We start from the raw sequence: 9,854 nt of genomic DNA, 5'->3' as shown, positions 1-9,854 counted from the left end.
TTTCTATGTACTGCTGTCAGTAGAAACATACTATAGACACCGACAGAACGTTTTACAATGAGAATAAATGCCTAAATTAATTAAGTACTCTAGCCTAACATGTCAATGCAACTAAAGCAACCTTGAACACGAAACAAACATTTGCAGTCACATTTTCTTAGGGCATATTTTATCAACATTTGTTGATAGAAAGTTCATACAATTTTCTTACTGCTTATATACTGCTGTCAATAGAAATATACTACGAACTGAGAAAGCATTTTGGTGATGCGAATAAGCAAATAAAAGCCGAAAATAATCAAGTACTGTAGCCGACAACTTCAAACCGGCAACTTAACTAACCTTGAAGACGAAACAAAAATTTGCAATCACATTCCCATGGCCGAGCACGCTGTGGATTTTTAGAAATTTCAGTTCAATTTTCTCAATACTAGATTTACTGCTTTCGCATTTTCGAGTGCGGGGAAAAGGGCAAAGTTCATAACAGAACATTTATCCCGAAATTCAGAAACGTGCCTTGAATTGAAGACATTTAGTGACAATTTTTCATTGTATAAAGTCTACGAAAAAAGTTACCAGCAAACGAAATAATTTTGGTACAAAGTGAATGAATTCATAGAATACTCAAGTATTATTGCCTCGCACTTCAAGGAAATTAAAAGAACTTTAAGAAAAAATAGGAGCTAGTGACATATTGTGTTACATTAGCGCAATGATGACTTCGTTACAGCGAATCAGTTTCGCTGATGGCTCATTCTACACGAAAACAATGCTTTCTGCTGCGTATTCGTCCTTAAATTCTCTACTCAGGCAGTCATTAAACAGATTTAACATTTCAGAACTAACAAAGAATTTCAGCAGAGCTGTACAACAACTCTGCCAATTCGAAACACGTTGGTGTTGCTATTGTTGTAATTCTTGATAGGTCATATTTTAACGTGCAGTTGAACAGTGATGTACCGTACGACGGTGCTAAAACACACTAGCATTAAGAGCGTTTCGCTCTGAGGTTTCAGAGGGATTATTGTTGCGAGCTACAAAAAAATTCAAGTTTAGCATTGCACCGATGTGTTTCCACACTCATTGAATGACACGTTTCTCGCTAGCCCAAATGGCGCCCAAATTATATCACCAGCTTCCTGAACCTGCACCGCAAGCACACTTTCCCTGCACACTGCCCGCTATGCAAAAGTGCCCGGTACACTATGCCACTCCACGTGGGAGCGCCCACTTTAAACCCTCGCACTACCCTCCTCCTCGAGCGACCAGCAATGGCTGACCGCACGGGACTGAAAAACCCCGCGCGAAAAGGGCCGCACCGCTTCGCGCTCTGAGTAAATGCTGTGTAACGTGTGCAGGCTTACAGCTTCGAGAACTCAAGTTGCTTCGTTCCTCAGCGACTGTACATGCGAAATTTCAGGCAAGGCAATATTAATTTTTATTCATGTTCGGCGGCCGATACTATAAAGAGAAGTATAGAGAAACAAAACAGGTAACAGCGGCCCGCTGTACTCAACTGCGGTAACAAGGGCTTTGCATGAGGAAGGTGCACGGCAATTGGAGCACTATAAGCCCTCATTCTTGACTTGTTACATTTTTCAGTAGTACTGAGCCACAGAGGAGCTTCCAGTATGGAAAAAGCTAGGGTGAGAGCAGCCCCCACTTTGAGCACCGCTAAAGCACAGGCGCAGTGCCTCTTCCGCATCTTCACTTGCATCTCCTTCAACGCAAACACGGTACGAAGCTGTGGCGAGGGAAAACGTGGTGAGAGCTGTATTTTCTATCTTCCCGTAATGCAATGACTAAGGAATCCTGGAATAAAGTGTTGGGTTTTAACGTAGTCATACGGAGTAGACGCGCGAAAGCATGTGTTCATTCTTCGCCTTTTCTTACTGCCATCAGCGGACGTGAGGCCGAGCCGAGGACCGCATAAGGCAGAGGCAAAAAGCAATCAAGGAAGCACACAAAAAGACTACGGTAGCGCGACTATCGGCGGGGCTCGCTCGAGCAAAGAGCGCGCAAGGTGTCCAATGACGTGATATAAACACACACAAAACAGAGGCGATGCTGCAGCGCAGCATTGAAAGTTTCGCGCGTCACGCTAGAGCGGCGTGCGAACGCTCGTGTTCCCTAGGTACACACACGTACACTAAATCGCATGAGCCAAGCTGTGTAGTAGAGTACGCTAAGCCATACAATATGCGAAAATAAAAACCGAAACCAGTAGCGTTTGGCAACATCATCATCATTCCTTATTCTGCGACGCAGTTACGGGGAGCTGAGTTATAGCCTTAGAACTAGGCACACAGTGCAGCCGTGCAGCGGCTGCGGCTTTCCTGGCCCCAGATGCGTCGCCTGTAGCTACCCGGCATGCTGCCCGGTTTTCCAAGCTTTCGTTCGCAGCGCCGCCAGAAACAGATGGTTGTGAGTAGTCGCATTTTTTCACCGCAATCATTCCAATTTGCTGACTTTGTAATTGAAACAAAATATTTTGTTGTTTAATGCAACAAGTTTGTGGCAAAAAGGGCTTTATCAATTCTTTTTTTAACGCGTGTAAAGTTAGGCGACATTAGCGCCACCTTTCCGTTCGCTGGCGGCGGATTGCGAGTCTCATGTTGGCCGCGCGCTACACTATCTTTTTTAGGACGCTAAAACGACTCTTTGTTGGCGGGGTGCGACGGTTGTGATGTGGGTGCGTTTCTTCAGTTTGTTTGTGTTAAATGTGCGGCCTCGTTAGTGTTGTGGTAGTGTGACTGAACTCGGAAGGTGACAGATGGCTCCAGTGCTGCGGAAGACGTTCTTACGCGCACGCAGTGCTCAAAAACTGCTCTGACGTACTGCACGCAACCACGCCGAGAGCGGGCGGCGCCCGATGCCCGATAGAAGAAACGGCTTGCCGTGAACGTTGACAAATGTAAGTACAGAACTGGAAAATGACTTCTGCGATGTGTCGGGGGTATGATTGAGGGCTGCGAATGCATTTGGGTTGGTCTTCACGTCTTGTTCGCAGTGAGGTGCAAAATGCGGGCACCACGCGATCGTTTGCAGAGAGAAGGTGTTCTGACACGCTCGCTTGCCAACTATGCAACTTTTAACCCGCCGCCTCACGCTCTTTGCGTCAGCTCCTCGGCGCAGGAGTTATGTGATAGAATTTGGTTGCACGCCGAGAACTATGGGGTGCTGCTTGATTCGTTATTCCGACTGAACAGGAGCAGCGCGTGAAAAGGAGACCATAAGAACGAAAAGTGCTTGTAGCGGCGTGCGTCTTTTGATTCTGCTGCCTGAGTGTTTACTGGATAAGGAGCATTGCCCGTTCTACGTCGCAGTCACATCAAGTGCTGTGTTTCTTGATAGTTCAGGTCAACGAAACGACGATTAAAAATAGCAGAACCATTCCATTGCAGTGCAGCTGAGGTAATCGCACAATGGAAGGTTTGTTGTCATTTTATTTTTTTACGTTCACTACATTTGTCATTCCCCCATTTTCAGTCTGAAGCGATAAAAGTATAACGTGATTCGCGAATAATAGCTTTAAGAAAAGTATGACAAGCTTTGTAAACCATTTTTTTGCTAACTATTGGAGGCATAGGTAATTAATAATTAGCCTCCACTCATGAACACATTGGACTGAACAGCTAGAGGTTTTAATGGGATGTGGCTTCTGTGATGTTTATGAAAGCATGGCTCTAATGCAGCCTTTCTTCAAATGCACCCGCAGTCAAGCCCTGTACTACAGCTGCTCCACTGGTATCATCACGCTACTTTTGCACCAGCTTTCATCTGTCATCGAGCCAATGCTACCTCAACCAGAGGCAAATGACATCAAGACCTGCTGGTTCAGCCTATCAGCCATTGACACTGGATATCAAGCATGTGCCACTTGTAAAAGGATAGGTAGACAAGTGGGTATATTTTCCTTGTATTTTTTAGCCTGCCAAAAATCTTCTGGTCCAGGCTCCCTCTCTCTTTCGTTTTTTTTTCTTTTAAAAGAGGACCAAGAGAAAGGGAAAAGATATTGCGGGCGTCATGAAAGCACTCCCCTAGTCAAGTGCATTGTGTTATAGTGTGAAATGCTTTCTATAGTTTTTTCCCTCATGCCTCTCGTGCTTGGAAATCTTGACCACTGTATAGACCAAATTAAAACAATTATCTGCTTCATGACCTTTATACAGCAGTCTAAAAGCAGCAAATAAATTTTATAGGTTTACTTCAGCAGTACCTACCTCTTACAAGGTATGGCATGTTTGAAGTGAACCAGTGATGTGATAGGCATGGCCTAACGGGCAATGCATAATTGAATATTGGCGTTCAAGTGGAGCACTCTGCTTTAGAAGCATATTTGTTGCTAGCATCAATAATTGATACCTTACCAGGTTATCCTTGCATTACATGAAACCCTGCAAAGCTTATATTTTAGCTGTACAGAAGAAAGGTGCTTATTCGATGTCATGAGCATTGCTGAGGTTTTCTTTCACACTCCCTTTGTCACAACTGACTGCACTGTACAGTTGAAATGCATTTGGAATTGAGTATTGGTGCATTGTTTTTTTTATTCATGCCGACGTTCAGTTACTGATTGCATTACACTAGCTGAGCCTAAGTCAACAAATATTGCTGTGACCTTAACAAGACCCCTGGCTTTACTTGAACCGATGCATTTGATGTTGCCTTTCTCCCGTGCCATCAAGGTTTGTAATAAGCTGTGTAAATAACTTATTTTCTTTCTTGAGGTATTTATTGCTGCAATTAGTGACAGGTAATTTCCTAAAGAACAACCTAAGTGCACATTTTTATCTTCTTTGGAACACTTGTTTGCTTGTTTCCCTTGTATTCTTAACTTAAACAGATATGAGCAGGCCTCAGCACTAGAGGGATGTGCTGCGGGACAAATAAAAAACTACCAGTCCAGCTGCTCCCTTAGGGGCACGTTTCTGAGGCTTTTATCGCTTGTAGTTCTATGCAGCTTTACTTACAAGTATTGTATCTGATGCAGTGTGTGCCTTAATATTTTGATTCATTTGCTTTAGAGTGTGCCACTCTTGCCCTGACGAACTTGCTCACCTTTGTACTCTTTGTTCATACATTTTCCCCTAACACCTGGTATAGCTCCAAATGATATATTATCTACAGCAACATGTGCATTATATTGCAATGTCTTTGTGCCATCACTTTTGAAAACAAAAGCTGCCTGAATTTTTGTGCAGACAAATCAGAAACACAACATAATTTTTATATTTTATGGCCTGCATGTTATCTTCATATGACTGGAATGGCTAAATATCTCTTCGTGGTAGCCTAATTTGGTCATCATCATCATCAGCCTGACTACACCCACTGCAGGGCAAAGGCCTCTCCCATGTCTCTCCAATTAACCCTGTCCTTTGTCACTTGCCGCCACTGTATCCCCGCAAACTTCTTAATCTCATCCGACCACCTAACTTTCTGCCGTCCCCTGCTGCGTTTGCTTTCTCTTGGAATCCACTCCGTTACCCTTAAGGACCAGCGGTTATCTTGCCTTCGTATTACATGCCCTGCCCAACCCCATTTCTTCTTCTTGATTTCAACTAAGATGTCATTAACCCGCGTTTGTTCCCTCACCAACTCCGCCCTCTTCCGATCTCTTAACGTTACACCTATCATTTTCCTTTCCATAGCTCGCTGCGTTGTTCTTAACTTAAGCTGAACCCTCTTTGTTAGCCTTCACGTTTCTGCCCCATAGGTGAGTACCGGTAGGATACAGCTGTTGTATACTTTTCTCTTCAGGGATATTGGTAAGCTACCAATCATGATCTGAGAGAATCTGCTATATGCGCTCCACCCCATTCTTATTCTTCTAGTTATTTCCCTCTCATGATCCGGATCTGCGGTCACTACCTGCCCTAAGTAGACATATTCTCTTACTACTTCCAGCACCTCGCTACCAATTGCGAACTGCTGTTCCCTTGCTAGGCTGTTGAACATTACTTTGGTTTGCTGCATGTTAATTCTTAGCCCCACCGTTCTGCTCTGCCTGTCTAACTGGTTGATCATGCTTTGCAGTTCTTGTCCTGAGTGGCTTAGCAAGGCAATGTCATCAGCGAATCGCAAATTACTCAGGTATTCTCCATTAACTCTTATCCCTAACTGTTCCCATTCCAGTCCCCAGAGTACCTCCTGTAAGCAGGCATTGAAGAGCATTGGCGAGATCATGTCTCCCTGCCTGACACCTTTCCGTATTGGAATTTTATTGCTGACTTTATGGAGAACTATAGTAGCTGTGCAATCGTTATAAATATCTTCCAATATTTTCACATAACACTCTTCCACACCCTGATTCCGCAATGTCTGCATGACAGCTGAGGTTTCCACTGAGTCAAATGCTTTCTCGTAATCAATGAAGGCTATATATAGGGGTTGGTTATATTCTGCGCATTTCTCTATCACCTGATTGATAGTGTGAATGTGGTCTATTGTCGAGTATCCTTTACGAAAGCCTGCCTGATCATTTGGTTGACTAAAGTCCAAGGTTGTCCTGACTCTATTAGCGATTACCTTAGTAAATACCTTGTAGGCAATGGACAATAAGCTGATTGGTCTGTAATTCTTCAAGTCCTTGACGTCTCCTTTCTTATGAATTAAGATAATGTTAGCGTTCTTCCAAGCTTCTGGTACTCTCGAGGTCACAAGGCACTGCGTATACAGGGTGGCTAGTTTTTGTAGCACAATCTCTCCTCCGTACTTCAACAAATCTGCTGTTACCTGATCCTCACCAGCTGCTTTCCCTCTTTGCATTGCTCCTAAGGCTTTCTTTACTTCCTCCTTCGTTACTGGCAGGATGTCCCATTGCTGTGCTCGACTGCCTCCCTCAGTAACTTGATGATTACATTCGCTACTGTATAGATTTGTGTAGAATTCTTCGGCTAATTCAACTATCTTATCCATATTGCTGATGACATTGCCCTGTTTGTCTTTTAGCGCATACATCTGGTTTTTACCTATGCCCAGTTTTCTCCTCACTGATTTTAGGCTACCTCTGTTCCTTAGAGCATGCTCGATTTTCTCCACGTTAAACTTTCTTATGTCGGCTACCTTGCGCTTATTTATTAACTTCGATAGATCTGCTAGTTCTATCCTGTCTGTGGAGTTAGAAGTCCTCATGCTTTGGCGTTTCTTAATCAGATCTTTAGTCTCCTGAGATAGCTTGCTGGTATCCTGTCGAACCATCCTACCACCTACTTCTGCGGCGCACTCTGTAACGATAGCTGTAAGATTATCATTCATTGTTTCAACACTGCAGTTGTCTTCTTCAGTTAAAGCGGAAAATCTGTTTTGCAGCGACAGTCTGAATTCCTCTACCTTCCCTCTTAATGCTAACTCGTTAATAGCCTTTCGCTTCACCAGTTTCCTCCGTTCCCTCTTCAAATCTAAGCTAACACGAGACCTTACCATTCTGTGGTCGCTACAACGGACCTTACCGAGGACCTCCACATCCTCTACGATGCCAGGGTGTGCACACAGTATGAAGTCTATTTCATGTTTAGTCTCACCATTGGGGCTCTTCCACGTCCACTTCCTGTTTGCTCGTTTGCGGAAGAAGGTATTCATAATACGTAAACTATTTCTATCTGCGAACTCTACTAATAACTCTCCCCTACTGTTCCTAGAACCTATGCCATAGTCACCTACCGCCTTGTCTCGAGCCTGCCTAATTAGGTGTAACACGTTAATGTCAGTTCCTGTGAATATCATTCAGTCTTCGAATGTGGGGGCAGAATTGAACACAACAGTATGTTATAGCTTTTTCTTGTTCAAGGACGCATTACATTTAGTTCTAGTCTTGTGACTGCTGCTTATGCTATTACTCAGCAGCCTTATCAAACTCGCTCGGAGTGCTGCATTTTAGTGCACATTTAACTGATTGTTGCTGCTCCGTGTTTGATTCTATTAGAAGTTACTATAACTGTATACTTTGAATGTTTTCTTGTGCAGTTCTCTTGCTGCTGCATTCTGCCATGGAGAAGGCTACCTGTTCGTGCACACGTCTCATCACTAGGACGCTACCTCTTCCACTGGTGATGCAGACAAGTAACGACAGGGTTAATTGGAGAGGCATGGGAGAGGCCTTTGCCCTGCAGTGGGCATAGTCAGGCTGATGATGATGATGAACAACAAGCAGGCTGCCTGATATTGAGGACAAGTGTCAGGATAGTGCACCAACAAAGTCGCTTAAGCATTTCTGTGCTGATGCATTTTTATTAAAATCAGCTCATAGCTTAATATCTACATCCATGGGGACATTTAGCATATGTTTGGCATTTGTTTGACTTTTAATTCGCTAGTGTTTGCAGCCTTTAATGTTGGTCTTAAGACAGTGTAGGCATTGTTTCACTATGTGGGATTTTTTAGCTGTTTTGGAGAGATGTGTGTGTATGCATGCAGTTTTTTTCCACGGGTTTGTTATGTGGCTCATGGAACTTTCATGTTACAGAAGAAATTATTTCGTTTCTGTGTTGTACAGGAAAGTGAGCAGTATTTATATGCACCAGGTGTTTCAGGGAAGAATAAGTAGTTTTCAAAAATATGGCTTTTGCTGCATAATATTACCAGTGTTAGCAGACACCAGAAAGCCGGTGAGGTGTATTTAGTAAGCTGGTTAACTAATTTCTGATAATTAACTTTTTAACTAACACAGGTTTGCAACTGGTTGCAGTTCGAGACTTTTAGCCAGTTGTTCGTAGTAGCCATATCAGTTTCTGGAATGTACAAAACATGATTACTTTCGCCGCTGTGGCTCGACAAAATTTGGCTGCATCGTGCGAAAATACATGCGCTTTTGAAAGCACACAGGGAAAGAAACCCCTCCAGTGCATGTAACTGCTACAAATCTCTAATGGCAACTAGACGCCTAACTCTGATAGTGAAGGAATCATATTCTTAGCAGTAAGAAACACACACAACACCAAGACACACACACACACAGGACACCCGCTAGACTTCAACTATCTTTACTGGACACTTGTACAACATAAATATGTATCACTGAGCACACGCAGGTGCCTCGTCATCCGCAACAGGTCTAACTACGTCCTGCCCTCTCCTGCAAGGCATACGGTTGCGCCGATAAACAATCTCTTTTTCTGCCAACACCAGGGAGGGAGTGCTTACACATGTCACCCGCCTCCTGAATACGAAAGGCTTCGATAATTTTTCTTTCTTTTTTCTCGGCTCCCAGGCCTTTCGTATTCAAGAGGCGGGTGACATGTGTGTAAGCACTCCCTCCCTGGCATTGGCAGAAAAAGGGATTGTTTATCGGCGCAACCGTATGCCTTGGAGGAGAGGGGAGGGCGTAGTTAGACCTGATGCCGATGACGAGGCACCTGCGTGTGCTCAGTGATACATATTTATGTCGTACAAGTGTCCAGTAAAGATAGTTGAAGTCTAGCGGGTGTCCTGTGTGTGTGTGTGTGTGTCTTGGTGTTGTGTGTGTTCTTACCGCTAAGAGTATGATTCCTTCAAGCCGTTACCAACTAGCCCAACTTAATGTTTTAACAAAGTTTCTGATAGTGAAAAGGTTCATTAATAAAAATTAGCTAACCAGCTTATTACGTAAGACTCTTCACAAGTTTTCTGGTGCCTGCCAACACTGGTAATACTATGCTGAAAAAGCCATACATTCATCTCAAAATACCTGTTTTTTGAAAATTACTTAGTCTTCACTGAAACACCTCGTATATATGTAAGAAAAACCTAACGGGATTTAATTGACGATGTTTTGGTTGGAGGGCCAGTCGTTTTCAAGTGTACTACAGCATTTGAAGCGCACAGCTTTTGTTTCGAATGCTATACTATACTCGAAAAAGGCTGGTCCTCCAGCC

At 43.6% G+C, this 9,854-nt stretch overlaps 1 long non-coding RNA gene across 1 annotated transcript; it reads left to right on the top strand.

Moving 5' to 3' along the window:
• The first annotated feature begins 2,659 nt into the window (after nucleotides 1–2,659).
• LOC149329186 (uncharacterized) lies at nucleotides 2,660–8,995 on the top strand. Its single transcript, XR_016285550.1, has 3 exons — nucleotides 2,660–2,914; nucleotides 3,719–3,902; nucleotides 7,969–8,995. It is a non-coding gene; the product is annotated as an uncharacterized LOC149329186 (long non-coding RNA).
• The last annotated feature ends 859 nt before the right edge of the window (nucleotides 8,996–9,854 follow it).

Source organism: Amblyomma mixtum, chromosome 9 (assembly GCF_055824585.1).
Source record: "Amblyomma mixtum isolate Tamu chromosome 9, ASM5582458v1, whole genome shotgun sequence".
Classification (NCBI taxonomy): Eukaryota; Metazoa; Arthropoda; class Arachnida; order Ixodida; family Ixodidae; genus Amblyomma; species Amblyomma mixtum.
The sequence above is the reverse complement of the archived record's forward strand: the minus strand, read 5'-3'. Positions and strand labels throughout refer to the sequence as shown.